General features: G+C 42.0%; 1 protein-coding gene across 1 annotated transcript in view; it reads right to left on the bottom strand.

Annotated features, from left to right (window-relative positions):
* The window catches only part of LOC125157121 (P2R1A-PPP2R2A-interacting phosphatase regulator 1-like), a 103,023-nt gene that overhangs the window by 25,200 nt on the left and 67,751 nt on the right, over positions 1-10,072 (bottom strand). The window lies entirely within an intron of this gene.

Raw genomic sequence — 10,072 nt, 5'->3', positions numbered from 1 at the left:
TCTGTGTGCAAGCGCACACGTGTGTGTGTGAGATAACCCGTTGTAAAGGACAAAAATTACTTTTAAAAAATAAAAGAAAATGGAGACCTCCTGAGTTTCACATTGACTTCCACATTTTATTTGAGTTACCTCTGAGGAACTCAGTTTTATCTCCTGTTTCCTAAAGCTGTCTCCTATTCCCGCGAGTTAAATAGGAAAAAGAAGGAGTGAGATATGTGAGCTAAAATGTATTGTTTCTTAATTTGCCAAGGGAATTTATTTGTTTAGATTTTTTTAATAGGTAAGAGTCACATGCTTCAAAAATCAACTATAAAAAGGTATACAGGGGCGTCTGGCTGGTTCAGTGGGGCATGTGACTCTTGATCTGGGGGTTGGGAGTTCAAGCCCCGCCTTGAGTATAGAGATTACTCAAAGGTGTACAGTAAAAAATCACTAGTCGCCCTCCCTGTCCATCCCATTCCTTGTCCCCTCAGCTCCTTTCAAGTGACCACTGTTGTTTAAATATGCTTCCACCGTTTCTTTATCCAAATACATTTCTTGTGTGGCTTACAGCATAATTCACTTACGGTATTTTTACCACGTAAACCTTATCCTAGGGTAGTTGAATTTATGAATCTCTTATGGCTTCTGGATTTTGAATTGTAGAAAACCCCGGACCATTCCAAAGTGCCAAATCATGGATACACACACAAACACCAGTTTGAAGATCTAATGAGAATAATCCATTTAGAGTAACAAAAAAACTTTAAAAACCCAAAGTCCATAATCTTTTCTAAGGCAAACTAAAAGACACTCCTGGTAAAACCAAAACTAGAACAAGTAGAAAGACATCTTTTTGTTCTTGGACATACAGTGTTGACATGAAAATTTCCCTTGTTTGTAAGTTACATAAATTTAACATGGTTCCAATAAGAATACCAAGAGGTTTTGGTATCTCTTTTTTACCCAGACAAGTTGATTCTAGATTCATATGGAGAAGTAGGCACAGCTAGGAAAACTTCTGAAAGAAGATTAATGGGAGAAATTCCACCAGAAATTAAAACATTTATATAACCCCCATAATTCTAGCTGTGGCACTGGGCCATGAAGAGAGCAATCGAAAAGAATTGCAAGTACAGAAATAGACCCAAATACATCTAGGAATTTTTTTTTTTACATTCAAATTTTTGATCCATTTGGTTTATCTTGGTGGATCAAAAATTTGAATGTAAAAAAAAAAACAACCATAAAGGTGCTAGATCACCATATGGGGGAATTTATTCCTTTATCATCTTGGAAGGGGGTTATTTTTGAAGACTAAATCTGTCACCAATGTCTTTCGTAGGCAACTTTCCTCCTCTCTTTAGTGTGTCCTTTCCCAGTTTTGTAAAAGGACCCCCCCCCAACCAATGAGTTTCCAAAGTAGATTCCCAGAATCATAAAGCAGTTATGATTAATTCAACTCTAGTCTCAAGTCCTTCCCGTTCATTCGAAACCTGTCACATTTGGACAGGCTGTAATCACCGAGAACTGGGTGACTGGCAGGTGATCACACACTGTGTGTCTGCGCTACCGGGATTTACAGTGCGTTGGAGTGTGCTGGGATGGGGGAAGGGAGGAACAAGATGAACCTCAGTCTTGGACCCAGTTCCGCGCTCAAGCGTCTGGCACACCCCACAAATGCTGCAGGAGTTGGAAGGATCTGAGCTGGCACTTAAAGGGGGGGCTCGATTCATATGCAGAGTTGGGTTCACAAGAAAAGGCAAGGATGAGTGTGCCACAAGATGAGGCCGGTTGTTTTGAAATAATTTCCAGGGAGATATTTGAGACCGTGATGTAGGTGCCATTATTTCCTGTCTGCCATGATTGAAGGCACTGACCACGAAGAACCAAACTCTCCAAGGGGCCATAGGTATTACAGAGTTTAATCAGGAACAAGGTAAAGAAAGAGTTGTCATCGTGAAACAAATATGATTCATCCTGAAAGCAGCCGGCAAACAGGAAATGCACAGCAAGAGTTGTAATTATCTGTCGCGGCAGGTGTTTGTCACCTCGAAATCGTTAGGCCTGCACAATTCTGCCACCCAAGTTAACTTCAAAAGGACTTGTACGAAGTTGGCGTGGAAAGTTCAGGTTTCTAGAAGGGATTCTGGAAATGAGCGTCTTTGCTAGATATTTTTATTTGCGAACATTTAAGGGGAAAGACAGCACAGCGGCTGCCGAGAAGACACCTTTGGGGTTTCAACATGAACACGGAAACAGCGCTGACATTTCAAAACGTTGTTATTATGAAAATGATGGAACGTTTCCAGTAGCACCTAAAGCCCCGGCATTTGGAGAGAATACGCTTAAAAGGAACAACTTAAAATGGACCGAAAGGAAATTGGAGGGAGTGGGTTGGAACTAGAAGATCCAGACGGAGAGCCCCACAGAGCCTAGCTGTGTTAGCCCAGCGGGAGAATGCCAAGTTCGTGATTATTTCATTAGGAAAATATTTGCTACACCTATAATCTGGAAGTGATAAACAACATACCAGAGCAGAACATTGCTCTCCAGGATTAAATACCAAACAAAATAACAAAGAGTTGACCCAGCTACAGGCTATCGGGATGAGGCCTTGTCCAGTTACCACATCAAAGACCCTGCCATAGGCAGAAAAAAGAGGAATCAATTAGGACACTGGTTGGGAGAGGCTTTATACTTTATGTAACCAAGAGGAAAAAGAAATGCAAACAGACTAAGCTCAAGCTGGCTGCTTCCTTATTTTGTTCATTTAGTTTCTTTCCGACTTGCCCCCATCACTTGGTGAATCAAAAGACGTCCAAAAATTTGGGGGCACCTATCCTGAACTGTGTCAGCTCAGTACCTAATAAAAACCGGGCCCACTTCAAGGAAGATGATGATTGTCCGGCTCACTGTGCGTTTTCCAATTTTGCATGGCAATTGTTTTGTGAATCATGGACTTAATGAACGCGCAAGCTGGGCAGTTCCGGATGTGATCCGGGTAGGTGGAGAAAAGCCCTGGTTCAATAAAGTGAAAAGAATAAATGATGTTATGAGGATGTGGACAGACTTTAGTCCACCAAGGTAGAGAAAAACAATGCAAAAAACATTGTGAGAAAATGAAGTGTGAGTTGTGCTAATAGTAAGGGAAAAAATGTGCTAAATCCTGGGGTGGATGGGGAAATTACTTTTGTACAATCATAGGTCACAGAAGGCAAGGTTATGAATGGATTTATTTGCAGAATTGGAAAGAAAGCTTTCTGTCTTCTAATGAACATGTTGTTGGAGGCAATCACTGAACTAGGCAACCTGTATCTCTTGCGGCTCTCACACTGTTAGGAAACAGGTCTCTTTTGTTTGTGGGCTTTTTTTTTTTTTTTAGTATTTATTGTGGAGAGACAGAGAGAGACAGAGCATGAGCAGGGGAGGGGAAGTGAGAGAGGAGACACAGAATCCGAAGCAGGCTCCAGGCTCTGAGCGGTCAGCACATGAGCCTGACGCGGGGCTTGAACTCAAGAACCGCGAGATCGGGGCACCTGAGTGGCTCGCTCGGTTAAGCGTCCGACTTCGGCTCAGGTCGTGATCTCACGGTCCGTGAGTTCGAGCCCCGCGTCGGGCTCTGTGCTGACCGCTCAGAGCCTGGAGCCTGTTTCGGATTCTGTGTCTCCGTCTGTCTCTGCCCCTCCCCTGTTCATGCTCTCTCTGTCTCAAAAATAAATAAACGTTAAAAAAAAAAAAATTAAAAAAAAAAAAAAAAGAACCGCAAGATCATGACCTGAGCCGAAGTCGGACGCTCAACCAACTGAGCCCCTTGTGGGTGTTTTCTTGATTAGACTTCATCATTTAGAACAGTTCTGGGTTCACAGCAAACCTGAGCTGAAAGTACCGAGAGTTCCCATATACCCCATGTCCCCTCCCCACATGTGTAGCCACTCCACTATCCATATCCCCCAGTTGTGCTTTTTTTCAATGGATGGACCTCCACTGACAGGTCATTATCACGCGAAGTCCATAGCTTCCATTAGGGTTCACTCTTGGTGTATATTCTGTGGGTTTGGACAAATGTATGATGACCTGCATCCACCATTATAGTATCCTACAGAATAGTGTCACTGCCCTAAAAATCTGTTGGGGTTTTCTTCTTGGAAAATGTTAAACATGTACAGAAGCAGAGAGAATAGTATAATGAACCTCTCCCACATACCGATTACCTGCCTTCAGAAATGACCAACCATGGCCAATCTCAAAGAGCCATTTTGCAAAGGCTATGGGAACATAGCTATAGGCAGATTGGTATTATGTTTGAGGAAAAGGGGTTTCTTCTCAGTAATTTTTAAGGGAGAGATTGAATTATTTTGGGGTGCTCATGTATTAAGGCACTAGCTGTGCTGGCCCCTTTGCAAATGACTAGCAGCATGGCCATCACCTGGGAGCTTACTGGCCATGAAGAATCTCCCGCCCACCCCAGAACCTACTGAGTCAGAGTCAGCAGTTCAACAAGATCCCCAGGTGATGTGTATGTACATTAAAGTTGAGAAATACTGACTGCCTGACCTAGGCCAGACACTTAAAATAGCCTCATAACGATCCGACAACACTTCAAGGCAGATGTTATCTTGCCCAGTTTACAGATGAGATAACTGAGGCTCAGATAGATTATTCAGTCTTCCCAAGAGTTCACAGCTAAGAAATTTAGATCTGTCTGGCTTCACAGTTTTTGATTTTACCACTTAGAGCATGCAGCCTCCCCACGAGGGAGTTTACTTTTGGGGCAACTCAGTAAAAAAAGAAAAGATAATAGTATGTGTTTACACAACACAAAACAACGAGCCATCTCAGCAACAACAGCAAACAACAACAGAAAACCACACGGTCGGCTATTACGCAAGCAATCGCTTCCTCCACTGAAAGACCTTTTCTCTTTCCAATCCACTGTTATGGCATCACGTAGACAGCTCAATATTTTAGAGTGGTCACAAAACAAAACAAAACACTGGAGCAGCGATCAAAGGTACTCCCCCTTGACAGTGACTGTGGACCCACATAGGAACGAGACTGCAACCAGTCTCCCAGCACAAAGGGAAGATACATTATCGACCCGCAGAGCTGGGCAATGCATTAAAAAAAAAAAAAAATCAGCCAGACTGGTTTGACATCACATGGGCAGGAAGGGTAGGCTGTTGACTGACTGCTATCGCACCTTCCAACCAGCTGAGTGGTCTGAGCCTATCAGACCTGTGCAGGAGAACTGCTTCCACGGAGAAGGGGTCCTTAAGTGGCTGGGTATTGCTGGGCAAGGCCACAGGACATTTTGTTTTCTGAGGAGCTTTTCGAAAAGGAATATTACGGGAAAAGGTAGAAAAAGCACAATTCCTGGATCATGCTCGTCTGAGAACTCATCAGATCTCAGGAACTTCTCCCCTGTAATCCTGGGAGATGAGGCCATCTCCTTCTCTTTCTGCTGTCCTAATGACCCTAGGGACCTGCGTTAATGGGTCAGCACGGCTACTTGGTTTTGCAACGAGTCGATCTGCTGATTAATTAGCCAGTAGCAGGAACCCGATGAAGTGCTCAGCTCAAAGCCCCAGGGGTCCAGTTCAGGGCACGCTGCCCTCACAAAGAAAGATCAGGTGAAGAGGCACACAAACTGGCCCGGTCACAGGCACCACGGGGTTATTCTGATTGACTCTCCACTTTACGACCAAATGACCTGGACACAACTCGCTGTTGTGAAACAGTAATCCCACTGAAAAGTAGTAAACCTATTGGCTCCACAAAGCTAATTGCCTTTATGGCTGAGATCAAATTCCTAGTATTTGGATGACTTTATCCCCCACTCTTGTTTTTTTTTTTTAATATTAAAAATAAAATAATATTAATTTTAATAATTTTAATAATTAAATTTAATATTAAAAATAAAATATTATGAGATCATTAGAAGCTCTGATGATTTCATAATATTTTATGGCCAACCTCACCCTCTTGCTAAAAAATATAATGAACCCTAAGAATGGAGTCATGATCGGCCAAAAAACCCGGCCTAAGGTAAAACAGATAAGACTTTAAGAGTTATTTTAAGAATGTTTTTCTATTTCAAGATTGCTCTGGCTATGCAGGGTCTTTCGTGACTCCATACAAAATTTAGGATTGTTTGTTCTAGCTCCGTGAAAAAGGCTGTTGGAATCTTGATAGGGATCGCGTTAAATCTGTAGATCACTTTGGGCAGGAAAGACATTTTAACAATATTTGTTCTTCCAATCCATGAGCCTGGAATGTCTTTCCACTTCTTTGTGTCACCTTCATCTTCTTTCATCAATGTTTTATCATTTTCAGAGCGCAGGTCTTTCACCTCTTTGGTTAAGTTTATTCTTAGGTAGGTTATTATTTTTGGTGCAATTGTAAATGGGTTTGTTTTCTTCATTTCTCTTTCTGCTGCTTCATTATTCGTGTATAGAAATGCAACCGATTTCTGTACATTGATTTTGCATCACGTGACTTGAATTCATGTGTCAGTTCGAGTAGTCTTTTGGTGGAGTCTTTCGGGTTTTCTATATAGAGTATCATGTCATCTGCAAAGAGTGAAAGATTTACTTCTTCCTTACCAAATCTGCATGCCTCTTACTTCTTTTTGTTTGCTGTGGCTAGGACTTCCAGTGCTATGTTGAATAAAAGTGGTGAAAGTGGACATCCTTGTCTTGTTCCTGACCTGAGGGGAAACGCTCCCACAAAAGACCTCGAATAGCCAAAGCAATCTTGAAAAAGAAAAAACTGGAGGTATCACAATTCCAGGCTTCAAGTTAGGCTACAAAGCTATACTAACCAAAACAGTATGGCACACAAATATAAACACACAGATTAATGAAATAGAATAGAAAACCCAGGAGTGCCTGAGTGGCTCAGTCGGTTGAGCATCTGACTTTTGATTTCAGCTTGGGCCATGATCCCAGGGTTGTGGGACTGAGCCCCGAGTTGGGCTCCATGCTGAGTGTGGAGCCTGCTTGGGATTCTCTATCCCTGTCTCCCTTGTTTGCTCTATCAAAAAAAAAAAAAAATAGAAAACTTAGAAATAAACCCATAATTGTATGGTTAATTAATCTTTAACAAAGGAGGAAAGAATATGCAATGGGAAAAAGAGTCTCTTCAACAAATGGTGTTGGGAAAACTGGGCAGCTACATGCAAAAGAGTGAAACTGGACCCCTGTCTTACACCACACACAAAAATCAACCCAAAATGGATTAAGGACCTAACTGTTGAGAAACAAAATCATAAAAATCCTAGAAGAGAGCACAAGCAGTAATTTCTCTGACATTGGTTATAGTGACACCTTTCTAGATAGGTCTCCTTGAGGAAAGGGAAATAAAAAAAAAATAAACTATTGGAAATGCATCAAAATAAAAGCTTCTGCTCAGCAAAGGAAACAATCAACAAAACTAAAAGAAAACCCACTGAATGGGACAAGATATTTGCAAATGACATATCCAAATAAGGGGTTATTATCCAAAATATATAAAGAACTTACCCAACTCAACACCTCCAAAAACAAATAATCAAATTAAAAAACGGGCAAAAGACATGAAGAGACACTTCTGCAAAGAAGACATCCAGATGGCCAACAGACACATGAAAAGATACTCGACGTCACTCATCATCAGGGAAATGCAAATCCAAACCATAGTGCGATATCACCTCACATGGGTCAGAATGGCTAAAATGAACAACACAACAAACAACAAGCGTTGGTGAGGATGTGGAGAACAAGGACCTTTTGTGCACTGTTGGTGGGAATGCAAACTGGTGCAGCCATTCTAGAAGACAGTATGGAGGTTCCTCAAAAAATTAAAAATAGAACTACCCTGTGATACAGTGGTTGCACTACTGGGTATTTCTCCCCAAATACAAAAAACACTAATTTAAAGGGATATAGGTACTCCTATGTTTATGGTAGCGTTATTTACAATAGCCACATTATGGAAGCAGCCCAAGTGTCCATTGACAGATGAATGGATAGAGAAGATTATATCTATATATATATGTCTCTCTATATATATCTATATATATCACACTGGACTCTTATTCAGCTATAAAAATAATGAAATCTTGCCATTTGTAACAACAATGAATGGAGCTAGAGAGTATAAGCTAAGTGAAATAAGTCAGAGAAAAACAAATACCATACGATTTCACGCATAGTGGAATCTAAGAAACAGAAAAATGAGCGAAGGAAAAAAAAGAGAGAGACAAAACAAGAAACAGACTCTCACCTATAAAGAACAAACTGATGTTTGCCAGAAGGGAGGTGGGTGGAGGGATGGGTGCAATCGTTGATGGGAACTAAACAGTACACTGATCATGATGAGCACTGAATAACGTATAGACTTGTTGAATCACTGTATTTAACAAACATTTTAAATGTTTATTTAAAAAAATTTTAAAAATCTTTTATCTATTTTTGAGAGAGAGAGACAGAGTATGAGTGGGGGAGAGGCAGAGAGAGCAGGAGACAGAATCCACAAAGCAGGCTCCAGGCCTGCTGAGCTGTCAGCACAGAGCCCTACGTGGGGCTCAAGCCCGTGACCATGAGATCATGACCTGAGCTGAAGTCAGACCCTTAACTGACTGAGCCACCCAGGTGCCCCATTGAATCACTATATTGTACACCTGAAACTAATATAATAACACTGTATGTTAACTATACTGGAATTACAATTAAAAAAAAAACTTAATAAAAAATAAATGAAAGTAACCATTTGAATTCCAAAAAAAGAATGTCTTCCTCAACACTGAAGAACATTTTTGAACTATTTTTGATACTGTATTGGAATGTCTTGATCACTAGATTTTCCCTCTGAAACTTTCACAAAGATGTTGCTGATGTGTTTATGTGAATGACCTCCTTTGTTAGCAGGACAGTCATTATTTATCCCTCCTTTGCAGATGAGGAAACTGAGGCTGGGAGAGTTGAAGTTACTTGCCCTCCACAAGAAAGCCTCCCAGTGAGCAAGGGTCAGAGCCATGATCAGCTTCCAGACCAGGGAGTGGCCTTGTGTTCTGTCCATTTACCACAGATTGAAGAAAAAGCCCGAAAGTAGCCACAGAAATTACCCCCTTAAAAAACCGAAGCAGCCACGCCCGTGCCAGGATCATTAAAGCAGTTGGAGATATCTTTTCACTTTGGAAATTACAAATTCCACACACAGGCTATTTAGTTAAGGGGAAAACGTTGAGACACGAGTAGCTACATTCACCTGAAGCACATATCTCAGGCCTTTTAGCCTTTGGGTTGAAAGCTGTGATGTGGACCCAGAGCCATGGCACTTGGGGTGGGGCACACAGCTAGCTGCAGTCTTTCCTTCCCTTCCTCACTGCTCATACGCTCTTCACCTAAGGGGAAGTGAGGGTTCTGGAAGGCAGGAGCCCCCACTCAGAAAGTGGTGAGCTAGGGTCCTCTTAGCCATACTTCAAGAAGGAGGAGGGTATTCATTAGCTTGCAGTGTCTCCTGGCCCAAAGTCGGATGCCCTCCCCACCACTACCCCTTGAAATCATTTCTTCTAAAGGCCACATCCTAATGGGTCTGAGTCTGCATTTGTGTAAGTGCCGCTGTTCAGTCGAGGAGAACAAGGTGCTCTTTGTGCAGAGCAAGTTCAGTTTGGGCAAAGTGGAAAGATTTCAAAACAGTACAGGGGAGAGGAGGTGGGGGATCCAAATTAATCCCAGCCATGGAACCCCCATGGCTTGACTTCTGCTAACCCCTTCTGGTCTTGGCATGCTTTTGAGTCATTATTTTCTGATGTTATGGGCTATAGAGTGCCTTGCAAAATTCTCTTACCCACCACAAGTGAGTCCCGAGGAGTTGGACTCCAGGGCAGTTGGGTTCCACGGATTATCTCCCCAGAATGACTTATAGGTATCATGTAGATAACAACAGCCTGGGAAATAAATTCCACACAGGCACCACTTACGTTTGAAAGGCCCCAACTGCTGGAGGCCAGACTATTTCATCTATAGTTAAGGAAGGGATTTCTGGCATTTTCTGTGAGCCTTCCAGGCCTCCTGCATCTCATCCCACTCACTAGGTAAAAGGGTGGAAA

This window comes from Prionailurus viverrinus, chromosome X (genome assembly GCF_022837055.1).
Source record: "Prionailurus viverrinus isolate Anna chromosome X, UM_Priviv_1.0, whole genome shotgun sequence".
NCBI classification, from domain to species: Eukaryota; Metazoa; Chordata; class Mammalia; order Carnivora; family Felidae; genus Prionailurus; species Prionailurus viverrinus.
The sequence above is the reverse complement of the archived record's forward strand: the minus strand, read 5'-3'. Positions and strand labels throughout refer to the sequence as shown.